At 44.4% G+C, this 12,482-nt stretch overlaps 1 protein-coding gene across 1 annotated transcript in view; it reads left to right on the forward strand.

Moving 5' to 3' along the window:
- The window catches only part of KIF5C (kinesin family member 5C), a 164,562-nt gene extending 153,259 nt beyond the window's left edge, over positions 1–11,303 (forward strand). Inside the window, exon 26 of the mRNA XM_043576656.1 lies at positions 7,399–11,303. The gene's annotated coding sequence lies outside the window, so the exon portion shown is untranslated. The remainder of the gene's footprint in view (positions 1–7,398) is intronic.
- The last annotated feature ends 1,179 nt before the right edge of the window (positions 11,304–12,482 follow it).

The raw sequence follows: 12,482 nt of genomic DNA on the forward strand, positions 1-12,482 counted from the left end.
AGGAGAGTATATGGGTTTAGAACCACTGGGTGTAAGGAAACAGTCACATTGTTAATGGCCCTCAAATCCTGTACTGGTCAGTATCCTCCTCCTGGCTTCTTGGCTGGCAAGAATGGGGTATTCCAAGCTGATTGGCAATCAGTTAGGATACCTGCTTCTCTGAGTTTGGTCAGGTGCTCTTGTATACCCATTCTAGCCTCGAGTGGAAGGGGGTACTGCCTTTGTCTCTGAGGTTGGGCTCCAGGAATCAGGTCAACAATGATGGGGGCCCGACTCCAAGCTAGTCCAGGTGGGTTATCTTCAGCCCATATAGAGGGGAATGTAAGCCTGAATTCTGAGGGGCTACAGGGTAAGGCCTGGGTGCAGAAGAGTCTCCATTCTTCTTCCCTTGGCAGGGTAATCGCCAAGACCAGGGTTTTCTTCTGCCTTGGGTTTAATTGGAGGCTAGTGTGTCCAGTGGGTTCAAAAGTTATCTGGGCCCCAAGTTTGGAGAGCAGATCCCGGCTCAGGAGAGGAATTGGGCAGTCGGGTAAGTAGAGGAATTCATGCCGGACCTTGTGACCCCCAAGTTCACATTGTTGAGCTTGACAGAAGGGCTGTTGCATCGCCCGTGTCCCAGTAGCCCCAAGTATGATTGCCGTCTTTTGGCTTAAGGGTGCCACTGGGGAAGTAACAACGGAGTATTCAGCCCCAGTGTCAACCATGAAAGTTATTGTTCGGCCCCTACCTTCATTTCGATCGTGGGCTCATAGGGGCCAAGAGAGAAAGAGCCCAGTCCCCCTCAGTCCGATTCTACCCCAGCCAGACCAACAAGGTTCTCGCCTCGAGGTTCTTCCCGATATGGCTGGGTTTTGAGGGCCCCTTCCGATTTGGACATTCATTCTTCAGTGTCCCTTCTCTTTGCAGTATGCACAATGGTTCCTTGCTAAGGGGGCTCTGGCCTTCCCCCCTTTGGGTGGTTGGGGTCTTCCCATCTTTGCAGCGTCTGTTTCTTTTAGTGCTGTGAGAAGGGTGGCCTTCTTTTTTAGTCTTCTCTCTGCTTCTCTTTTGGCTGCAACTTCTCGGTTCATGAAAACTTTATTGGCGACCTCTATCAGCTGAGTGATATTCATCCCAACAAAGCCCTCCAACTTCTGGAGTTTTCTTCTGATGTCTGGGGCAGCCTGTGCCACAAAAGAGGTATTTACCATCTGTTGACTTTCTGGTGCCTCGGGGTCAAACAGGGTATATACACGGTATGCTTTACATAATCTTTCATAGTAGTCTCCGGGAGACTCCCCAGGGTGCTGCCTGACTGATGATATTTTAGTCTTGTTCATGGGCTTTCTGGCTCCAGCTAAGGCTCCCCAGAGGAGGGCTTCCTGGTATCATCAGATGTGGGCCTGTCCTTCTTCTGTGGTGAAATCCCTTGTTGGGCGTTCTTCAGGTGCAGCAGCTTGAGCCCAGACAGCAGGGTCATTAATCCCTGGAGGTGCATGATCTTCTAGGTACTCTCGTGTTTCTCTTATCCTTCTTTCTTCTGTATTAAGCAGAATACGGAGTAACTGTTGACAGTCTTCCCAAGTCGGTCAGTGGGTCTGGAAGAGGGACTCCATCAAGTTGACCATTGCTTGTGGCTTTTCAGAGTATGATGGAGTGTTGTGTTTCCAGTTGAGGAGGTCGGTTGTGGAGAAAGGTTGATAATACATCATGGAACGGCTCGGCTGGACTATTCCATCCTCATTCTGTCTTTCAGGCTCTCATGTCTCCCTTACAGGCATTTGGAGAGCGTTAGGTCTGGGTCTGGGGTGCAGTCTGGCTGCTGGCCCTTGTGGGGGAGGGTTCTCCGGGTCCGAGAGGGACGGGGAGATGGGTGGTGCCACTGCTGTGGTGACTGTGGTGGTTGTGACGGTGACTGCGGTGGCAGTGACTTCGGTGGCGGTGGCGTGGTGACTGTGGCCCTGGTGGAGAGACAGATGGGGGAGGAGTTTCAGGCTCAGGGGGAGGGGGGAGGGAGCTTGGCGAGTCATAAGGAGGTGGAAAGACAATATCTTCCTCGGCGGCTACTTCGTCTCCTTTGAATATTAGAGGAGCGGTGGGTCGCTTCTTTGGCTCCCTGGGTGAGCCTCCAGGTAAAGTGGCTAAAACCTTTGCCTGGCTCTGTTTGCTAACGATGAATCACCCCCAAGGCGGGGGATTTCCTCGGGCAATTTCAAGCCAGGAGTCGATGTATGGAAATTGATCAGGGTAGCCTGGGTTCCCAGTGACTATTAGCCAAACCCGCTGCATTATTTGAGCATCCAATGTCCCTTCAGGGGGCCATCCTACATTGAATATGGGCCATTCTAGTTCACAAAAGGTCCTTAACTTCCTGGGTGTCATTTGCACCCCATAATCGCCTGAAAATCCCTTTTTAAAATTTTTGAGCATGACCTCTAAAATCGTAGGCTTACTCTGTTTTGTTCCCATTATTAATTTCTTTCTCGTATTCGGTGTTGCAAAGACAAAGGGAGGGTATCCCCTCAGATGAGAGGACCAATCAGATACTTCTCTCTGGTCGCATTCCTGAGGGAAACTTTAGGTGAGGTTTGGCTGTAGCGGACTCAGCTTTGTGACTTGCAGTTGGAATCTGAGCCAATACCGCCCTGGACCTTATACGCTCACCACGCACAGGAGAGCGCATTTAGACTCCGTAGACTCTTGGGGACCTTAAGGGTGCCTGTCCGTGGAGCCACAAACTCGAACTCGACTGGCAAGCCTGGCTGAGCCACACATTCACACACACACACACACACACACACACAGACACCAGAGTCTATTACATTCCCTCCTGCAAAAATTCTCTACCTGTGAGACCTGTTAAGACTTCCAAGGATTGATCAGGTCCCCCTTCCACCCTTTTGGGTGGGCCTGACTTCTTTGGGGCCCCGGCCTTACCGGTTCCGATGTCGGGTCCAGGTCCTCATCTACCAGGTCTGAGTCTGGTGGGAACAACGGAGTGGGGCCAGCCCGAGGCAACTGAGGAGACTGCCGAAATTCAGTCAGGGCGCACCTTCTCCCTTGGGATCCCTCACTCCATCACCGCCTCGCTGTTTTCCCAAACAGGTGGCAACAATGAGCCAGCACGGTTGGGTTTCCCGGTCAGGGAACCAAGTATGTTACAGAACCAGACTGGAATGCTGGCGGAAAAACCAAGCAGCACTGGGAGATCTTGGTGGATTGGAGATTTATTTAACACTGGTGGGCTCAGAGGAGACTGTTTCTCCACAGGTCTGAGCCTGGAATGCAAGTGGGGAGGGTAATTTATAGCCGACAGCCTCCATTTCTGTGGGGGTTTTTGCGTGCACAGCAAACAAAAGAAGAAGAACCCGGAGGAGGGGTCTCTAAGCTAGAGACCGGAGTCTGTGTTAGTCCTGTTGGCCATTTTGGCATACTTTATTTACTTCTCCAACAACATCAGTCAGGGAGCCTCCTTTACAGCAGGTCATGTGGGATCCTTAAGTCAGCCACACATGTGGTCTACCTCTGAGCCACTGGGCTGTTCAACTTGCTACTGCTGTTGGAAAACCCTAGTAACTAAGTGATTGAGTCACAAGAATGTACCTGCAGCGGGGGACTCTGCTTCAGGCGGGGTACGAAGCTGGGTGATTGTGGCTTCAGGATATGAAGCCCAGCTGCCTGGGGTTGAATCCCAGCCTGGCCGTGTACTAGGTAAGTTACTGCATCCGTCTGTGCCTCCCTGCCCTCTGTGAAATGTGCCACATGACTATGTTGACCTACAGGGTGGCTATGGGGATTAAATGCATTACTATACACAGAGAACTCGGGTGGGGGCCTGGCACAGAACGGGCACGTGTTGACATTATCTCGTCCAGGGCCATCCTATCTTCTACAGAGATCCTGAACTGTCAGGATCACACATCTTGTCAGTTGTGGATCCTGGACCAAGAAGTCCGATCGGCTGTGTAGCAGTTTTCAAAGTTCCTGGCCTTGGGACCCTTTATAGTCTTAAAAAGTATTGACATCAAAAAGCTTCTACATTCCTGGGGTATGTCTCTTGATATGTTTTATACTATTGATATAAATTGAAACAAAAATTTTAGATATCACTACTGTCAACCAAAATGCCACTTTTAATGAAAAGTAATTATTTTCCAAAACAAAAACAGCAGAATGGCATTGCTTTGCAGTTTTGCAAATCTGTTTAACATTTGGCTTAATGGACAGCACTGGATTCCCCTTTCTGCTCCTGCATTCTGTCCGTGCAGTGTGTTTATTTTAGTTGAATTAAAAAAGCCCAGCCTTGTCACTCCAGGCAGGATTCTTGGGCATGGAGAAGTTATGATCATAGCACCTTCTTCACCCAGGGTTCGCTGGGTGTTGAATGAGTGATGTGAAAGAGGAGTGGAAGGCCCTAGTGGAAGGAGTGGAAGGGAATGGAATGCTGTGTGGCAAGAACTAGGGCCAGTGTTGTGGTGGATGTGGGGACAGGCCTGAGAGTATCAACAGAGTGGGACTCGGGGAGAGAGGCCAGAAGTGACTGCAGACGGCCCTATGGCACAGGACTTAGAAACCAGCACTGTGAGCTCAAAGGAAGCAACCACGGAGGAGCCGGAAGGAAGAGCTATGCTCCCTCCACAGCAGATTGCACTACTGCTCCTGTGAGATAAACCCACTTCTATTCAGCAGTGGTACGTGAAGTTCCATTGGTAATTCTTATAATGTGGGGATTGAACTGTAGAAAGGCAAAAGAGAAGATAAAACTATGTACTGTTTGGATTAAGCATAAATCCACTTGCAAGCAATTGCAAAAGCTAAAGTTGGGGGGAAAGATCTCAAAATACGTTCTTGCAAAACTCTTGTATAATTAGCTTCTTTCTTCAGCCTCCCCACCCCTTCTAAAGAAAGGCGATTTTATTTCCTTCTAAGTCTGGTCACACATTGCCACTCTGAATTTCCATCTCCAGTTTGGCAGAGGCCCAGGGACAGCCTCGTAGCAAGTCACTTCAGCCAGTACCGTGCTTGCAGCTGAGTGAGGAACAACTCTGAGCCATCCAAGAGGGTCCACAGAACTGGGTGTTAAATGTTCTCCAGATTTGCCAGCCTCGCTGGGTGGCTGCTCTCTGCCATCGGAAGTCAGAAATGGTTTCTCCAGGGGCCAACCCATTTACTTTTATAAATTCTATCCATGTCCCCCCGCTCTGGATTTATCAGAACAGATAAGCATTCAGATCGTTGGGGGATGTTTGGGAATCCTTTTTTCTTGGGCTTGCTGGAAAGACTGCTTTGGCAGATGGGCTGTAAAGATCTTTATTTCAGAATGCAGAATGACCTCTCCATGGTAAAGGACCCTTTCTTTATTGGGGGTGTTCCTGTGTTTTTCCTTTCCACAGCCTGTCACGTCTCCGGCTTCTCACCCGCCTTGAGGTGACTAAGCAGGTTGGGTCTCCTTTGTGGCCCCCTGTTTCTAACGTACTGCTGGCCAGAACTTGCTGAGTCTTGCCCATGCAAGGGTGGGGGGTTTGAATGAAAGGCCGTGGTCCCCTGGCATTTCAGAGGCCACCCCACCAAGCGTGTGTCTTTAATCCTAGGCTCTGTCAACAAGGTTGGCAGCAATCCTCACGTTAAACCCTAACCCTACAATTTAAGGCGTGTGCTCCTACCTCCCTGCCTCCAGGTGGTGGTCTTCCAAAAGCATCCAAGAGCCTATTGGTTTTCACTCAAACTGACTTAAAGTGACAACTATGACCAGGCTTCTAGAGTCTTCATCTCTTGTCCTAATAATAAGCACAAAATCTTACCGGAAAGGCTAAACATTCAAGATGCTCTTCCCAGAGACAAATCTTTCTCTGTAACTTCTAAACAGGACATGAATATTATCATGTAGGGTTCTTGAAGCCATTTTTAATGGAGCAGATTTCTACCTGTGGAGTTACACCATTGGAGCAAGAGATGGTAGCTACCAAATGAGCTTTCTATTTTTTGTGTCTGTCTCTTTTCTCCTACACAATTTCTGTCTTTTTTCTCCTCTTCCCTCCCGCCTACCCACTTTGCTCCTACCTTTTTTATAATCCCTTTACACATGCTGAATTTTTACTGTTTATTTATAATTTACATCCTGCTTATTTATGCAAAATATGTGAGGTTACTTACAATATTATAACACAGGAGTCAGGAGAGTGAAGAGAAAAAAACTAGAGAGGGAGAGAGCGCTGTAGCAGGAATCTGAGATGTTTAGCACAGTTGAGCACTAAAGTTGGATGTAAGCCTTCTTCTAGAGGGAAAAACAGCGCGATGTGTCAGGTTATGGAGTTCCTTTTAAAACCAGATGGACACGTGGGTTTTTCTTATGTGTGTCATATTTCCGTGCCAGGCAATTCCCTGTTTCTCCAGGACGAGGCTCTACTTATCGCTGCTGTCACCCCCTCCCCATCCCACAAGCACCTTGAGCTCTGCACAAAACCCATAGGAAGATGACTGGCAGACCCACGGCTTCCAGCTGGTGGGAAGAAGCTGAACCCTTTGCTTTCTTCCTGAAAGTTGACTTTATTAGAGTTGGTCCAAAGGTGACAGAGGCCACTTGGGGCTGGCCTCTGAGTCAGGACTTAGCCCAGACTTTTATCCTGGAGACCTGAGCATGACCAGATGGACCTCTGGTGGGCAAAATCAAAGGGGATGTCTCCTCCGAGTAACTTCCTCAGCCCAGGGAGGCAAAACCTACCTTTCAGGCAGGACTGGGAATCTGTTTCTTGAGAGAGCCTGGGTTAGGGGTCATGTCTGAGCTGCCTCAAAATCCCAAGTGCTGGCAAGTGCAAAGGTGTTTGAGTACTCCATAGGAATGAGAAAATGCATTCTGTTCCTCTATCACCAGTGCCAATAGATACGGGACTTTTGGAAGAGACTGTGGTCAGGGCTAAATGCTTAAATCAAAAGCAGTAAATAGGAGCTGTGCTGTCTGATACACTAGCCACTAGCCACATGTGGCCACTGAGACTTGAAATGTGGCCAAGTCCAAACTGAGATGTGGTCAAAATGCAAAATATACACCACATTGCAAACACTGTGGGAAAAAAATTGAAGTATCTCAATAGTGATATTGTAATGTAAGATAGCTCAACCTGTAATAATGATTACACGTTGAAATGACAATGTATTGAATTTATTGGGTTAAATGAACTATATTATTAAAACTCATTTGACTTCTTTCTTCCCGCTTTTTAATGGAGCCACTTGAAAATTTAAAATTAAATATGTGGCTCACATGGTATTTATATTGGACAGCTCAGGTCTGAATATCTAGAATATTCATCTAAATATCTAAATACTCTAGATATTCTAAATATGAAAACATTTTTTGAGGAGTGTATTTCCACTGTGTTCCCTAACGCCTATGTTCTCTCTCTTGTTCTTTTTCAACAGATACGGCTCTCCACGCAGCATGTCAAGGACTACATTAATCACCAATTCCTATATATATATTTTTTCCCTCCTACACAAAATTTCCATTTTCTTTTACATTTGTTTACCCCAGCCGTCTGCAGTACACCAGTTTCAGATATTTGAGCTGTGTAGAATTTCTGTGTGTAGAGGTGTGTGCTTGGACTTTTCCTGAGAAATCTGAAGGGGACACTAACAGAAGATCCACTTACCCCTGGGAACCATTGCCAGGACTCGGCTTCGGGGTGCTGGGTGGTCTCTGGGCAGTCCCTGGAGCCTCCTCTCTCCATAGTGCACAGTCCCAGCAAACGCCCTCCATGCCATTCCTTGGGGGGAACATCCAAGTGCCCTGGAGGCGGGGAATCACGCTCCACTGCACCTGTCTGGTCTCCTGTAAAATAAACATATTACTTTATATTTTTAGGGAACAACAACAAAAAAAGTGCTGCTATAAGGTTCAAAATTTTCATTCTGAACACTTTTCCGAAACAAATTACCCCAAAGAAGCATTTTGAATATCCCGGTCACATCTTTGGATCTGTGAAATACACTTTTAGTAGGGCACCTGTTAAAATGCAAAACAAATTTCTTCAAGGCAGAAAAACAATCTGACAGTAGCAATGTAGAATTTGTTCATTCAAACACATCTATGTAAATGTGAAAAGTCATAAAATTCACCTGAGCTGCTTGCTAGTGAACCTGCAGCGACTAGTCTCAGCCAGCCCACTTTGAACATCCTTTCTTCAGGAGTGTTGAAAATGCTGCAAAGTTGGGTGATTGGAAATGGGGTGGCCGCCTCCTCGCTTCCTCCTCCCTGACCCTACTGGAGCTCGCACTGGGGATGGCTTCTTCCTGTAGGGAACCATCTTAAGCCTTGAGGGGGTACTGCTGATGAAATCCAGGATCATTCATTCCCACAGTTGAAAAAGGAAGCCCTCCGGCAGGGGAGTAATTGACAAATATTTGTGCCTGTGAATAAGTTGCTGTAAGTTGTTATGTTAACCCTTCATTGCAGATTGTTTTTTTGAGTTTGTTCTGTGGCTTCAAATTGATAGATTTCATCTTCTTAAGCAGAATTAGAAGAACTCGGTATGGATGGATTTTTTTTTTTTTTTTTTACATTTAACTATTGGTTTATTTAACACATGAATTTAAAGCTGAATCAACTCTTACTTCCAGTTGTGGATTTTAGAATGATTGATTTCCAAGTAGTAAAGTCTTCAGGGAAGCTGACAAAGGTTCAATTAACTTGGTCTTGTGTGCTGCTACTAGTTTTGACAAATTGGAGGGTAAGTCAGTGACGACCAGACTAATCTCAGTGAAAGCATCCATCCTATCTCTGTGCCTGCCCACGATGAGGAAGCTGGCACTGTCCCTGCTGCTGTCACCACAGGAATGAAATGTAGGCCGGGTAGACATGGAGTTTTCTCTTTGCTGTGTGAGTCGTAGTTGAAGTGTGTGTGTGTGTGTGTGTGTGTGTGTGTAAAGCACTGAGGACTGTGAATTAACTTCCAGACTTTTCTTGTGTAAAATTTCCCTAACACAGCAAAGCTGCTTTGACTTAATTTATTTGTTAAATGTTGCACTTTGTTTATGTGTTTTGGTTTTTTTTGGGGGGGGAGGGGACTAAGGAGAAAGAAGAAGACAAATTCTACTGAAGTATTTATTTCATAAAAATGACAATTTTGCATTCATTTACATTTTAAAAATTCTTCTTTTGATTTTCTTATATTGCCAGTAACTTGCCTGCTATACATGCTCAATGGCTATTTACAGTCTGATAGAAGGGGCTTTGTAGGGCAGCATTTGCAAACCTTATCAGGTAATAACATATGCCATAGATTATAATCTTGCCATTAATATGTTTGGCTCTGATTTTAGAGGCTGAAGCATTGGTCTTGGAAAGGATTGCCAATTAGTAGTTGAGTGACCCTACTGTCTATCATACAACTGTATTACTTTATGTTTGGAAATTGGACAAAGGTCAGTAATTCTTTCTGGGGGCTCTCTTGTTAATAGATTATTTTAGATTCTTTCCAAAGTAACTTTTCTGTGGTTACCCCTTTTCTATTTCTCAAGAATCGCTTGGTCCTTTCGTGTTTCAAAAAGAACTACGTGTTTCACTTGTAGTTCCATATTTCTTGATCTCCACAAGGGATTGACAAAATTCACACCACTTTTATTCACAGAGAAAGTTGGCTTTGATGTCTCTCAAAGATAATTCTGCTACTTGCTGATCAGCCAGTCAGTTCACCTAGCTTCAATCTTTACGGGACCTCTAAGCTAACTTTCCCACACTGTGACTAAAAGATAGGCAGATTATCGGGGAACACAGTATATTCAAGTGGATCCCTAAATATCACTTCGTATAATAAACTAATATCAGGACCATATTCTCTGTAGGCCACTTTTTTAAAAAGCCACATTGATGCAATTTTCCTTGGTTTTTAAGGTTATTACTCCTTTCCATTTGTACTCTAAATATAAAAACCACACTTCTGAATGGCTGCGCCTATGATTATATTTTTGGTTGTATGCTGCTTTTTGCTAGAGAGAGAAAGAGAGAGAATGTGTGTGTTTCTCCTCTGTGAATAATTTTATATTTCATGCTACTTCTTGAAAGTTTACTTTTTGATGCTATAAGGGAATAGCCAGATGGTTTATACAAATAATCTCTACCTGCAGGATGGTGGATTGTTAAATTAGAGAAATGTTGGTTGGGATATCAAGATTTGTGGTCGCATTTAACTTACCAATTGCATTCTTGTAACATAGTATGTTCCTTCATTGACTGTATTATCAATTCATAAAGTGCTTTTAAGACTTAAAAAGATTTATAGGTGGAGACTAAAATATATTAATGCCAAATGTGTTTTGATCATTTACTAGACAATTCTGTACAAATGCCTCATCTCTTCAAAAGCTGTACGGTTGGTTTGTTTGAATGGCAGGTAGTAGGGAGAGTAAATGTGGATTCAGACTTTTAAAGGAAATAGTACCATGATTACAAAAAATTAGAATTCATAGTAATATTGGGATAAATGAAGAAAAATGTTTGTCTGGAACGTAGCATCTAGTGACTTTATGATGCCCTAATTTCACATGAAGAAGGGACATTTCTGTCCAAGGCCAGACCAAGCCATCCCCAAGACTCATGGGAGAATTATCAGTTCTCTTTTCCTAGAGGAATAACTGAAAGCAAATAAAAGTCTTGACAGTCCCCTCTTTGAAGTGTATTTTTTTTAGCAGGGCAGGAGACATTGAGAGTCTGGCTACATGACATATTAAGGAAGTTTTTCCCTGGAAGGGAGCAGGGGGAGGATTTCACTTCATTGTCTCACCCTGAGTAGCTTGCATAAACTAAAGGAACCATCGTAGCCTAAAATGGTTTCATTTAACACTAACAATTTAGACTGTTTAAAAGTATTGAATAAGGGCCAGGTCACTGCTGAAAGAAGCACTGCTCCATGAAGTCTGCTTACACATTTACATATCGTGTACCAATTTTAAATAATTTTCATTGTGTGCAGATACAAGGGGAATAGGGCATCCTGTAGGATTGTACATGTTTAGTGTGTAAGTATGTAATGTGTACTGCAGATGTGTTTTCTCTGGGCTTTATGTCTCTGTACAGTAGCTTTCATTAAAAAAATTTGTGGACAGAATTGTTTTGGTGGTTTGAAGGGGACAATGGCCGCTTATATCAAGTGATGATGCTGTAATATAGTACATGTAACAAAAGATCTGGAAGTAACCCTCCCCTGGCCCGTGGAAAACTTTGGTTATCCTCCAGGTTCTAAAATGAAGATGTATGGATACTCTGGCAGACTGCATGTTGTATAATTTGAAAAATACTAAAAGTGGAAAATAAAATTGAGTTAAACTTTGTCTGGTCTGTTTTTTTTCTTTTGTGAGTCGTCCTAAAGGTATTCTCACCTAAGGCCTCAATGCCAGTGTTAGGAGGAACCATTTTTTGGCCTCAAAAGAACATTTCAGCGAACAGCCGCTCAGACCCAAAGCATGAGTAAAGTCAGCACTGACGTTTTTGCCTCTGATTTTGCTCAAATACCTATTTTATTTATTCATTTATTTTATTTTATTTTTTACATTTATTTATTTTTGAGAGAGAGAAGGAGACACAGAATCTGAAGCAGGCTCCAGGCTCTGAGCTGTCAGCACAGAGCCCGACACAGAGCTCGAACCCACAAACTGCAAGATCATGACCTGAGCTGAAGTCGGTCGCTCACCCAGGCGCCCCCCCCCCCCCCATTTTTATTTTTTATCGAGGAACCAAGAAAACCTGGCATTTGTTCCTTAAGCAGTGAAAAGATGGCAACTGATATAAATAAGTATCTTAAACTTTTTTTAAGGTAAGATCGAGTTACAGCTCAATAGACCAGTGTCATAGCTGGATTTCTGAATTTCTTCTTGCCCAAGTAAGGCACTTACTCTAACAATATGTTAGCACACTGGCATTCTTTAATGCAGTGGAGCCCTGTGTATATTGAAAGATTATTGGCATCTTTTGAGAAAGGTTGGCGTGTTTGTGTTCCTGTTTAACCTGAATATTAGTATTAATGTATAGGTCTGAGAGCATATGAAAGGACTCCGGACTGTGATGCCTTTGGAGAATAACGAAAGGCAGAATGCAGGATGATTTCATCTGCTTTCAGCAAGGAGCCTTCTATACCTCAGGTCACTGGAATTCTGTAGCCCTGCAGGCACTGTGTATGTAAAATACCCTCCTTCTCATTCTTGGTTTGGTTAATGTTGCATGAGAGCCAGACAGTAAACTGCTTTAATCAGTTAAAATGGAAAGGATGGATGCCAAATCAACGTTTCTAAGTGGGATTGAGGGCACTGCTTCTGATGATGTGCTTTTATGATGTCTTATCCATCTTTCTTGAAATTGTTATTCTCCCGAGAACTTGCAAGAGGCAGTTTCTAGATAGCAGATCGTTAAAGGTGACTTATATAGTAAAACTTTACACGTGGATCATATTTAGGCTGAAGCCTGCGTATTTGAGGTGGAAAAACAGTTCTCTGAAACAACTCAATTACAAAGC

Source organism: Prionailurus bengalensis, chromosome C1 (genome assembly GCF_016509475.1).
Source record: "Prionailurus bengalensis isolate Pbe53 chromosome C1, Fcat_Pben_1.1_paternal_pri, whole genome shotgun sequence".
Classification (NCBI taxonomy): Eukaryota; Metazoa; Chordata; class Mammalia; order Carnivora; family Felidae; genus Prionailurus; species Prionailurus bengalensis.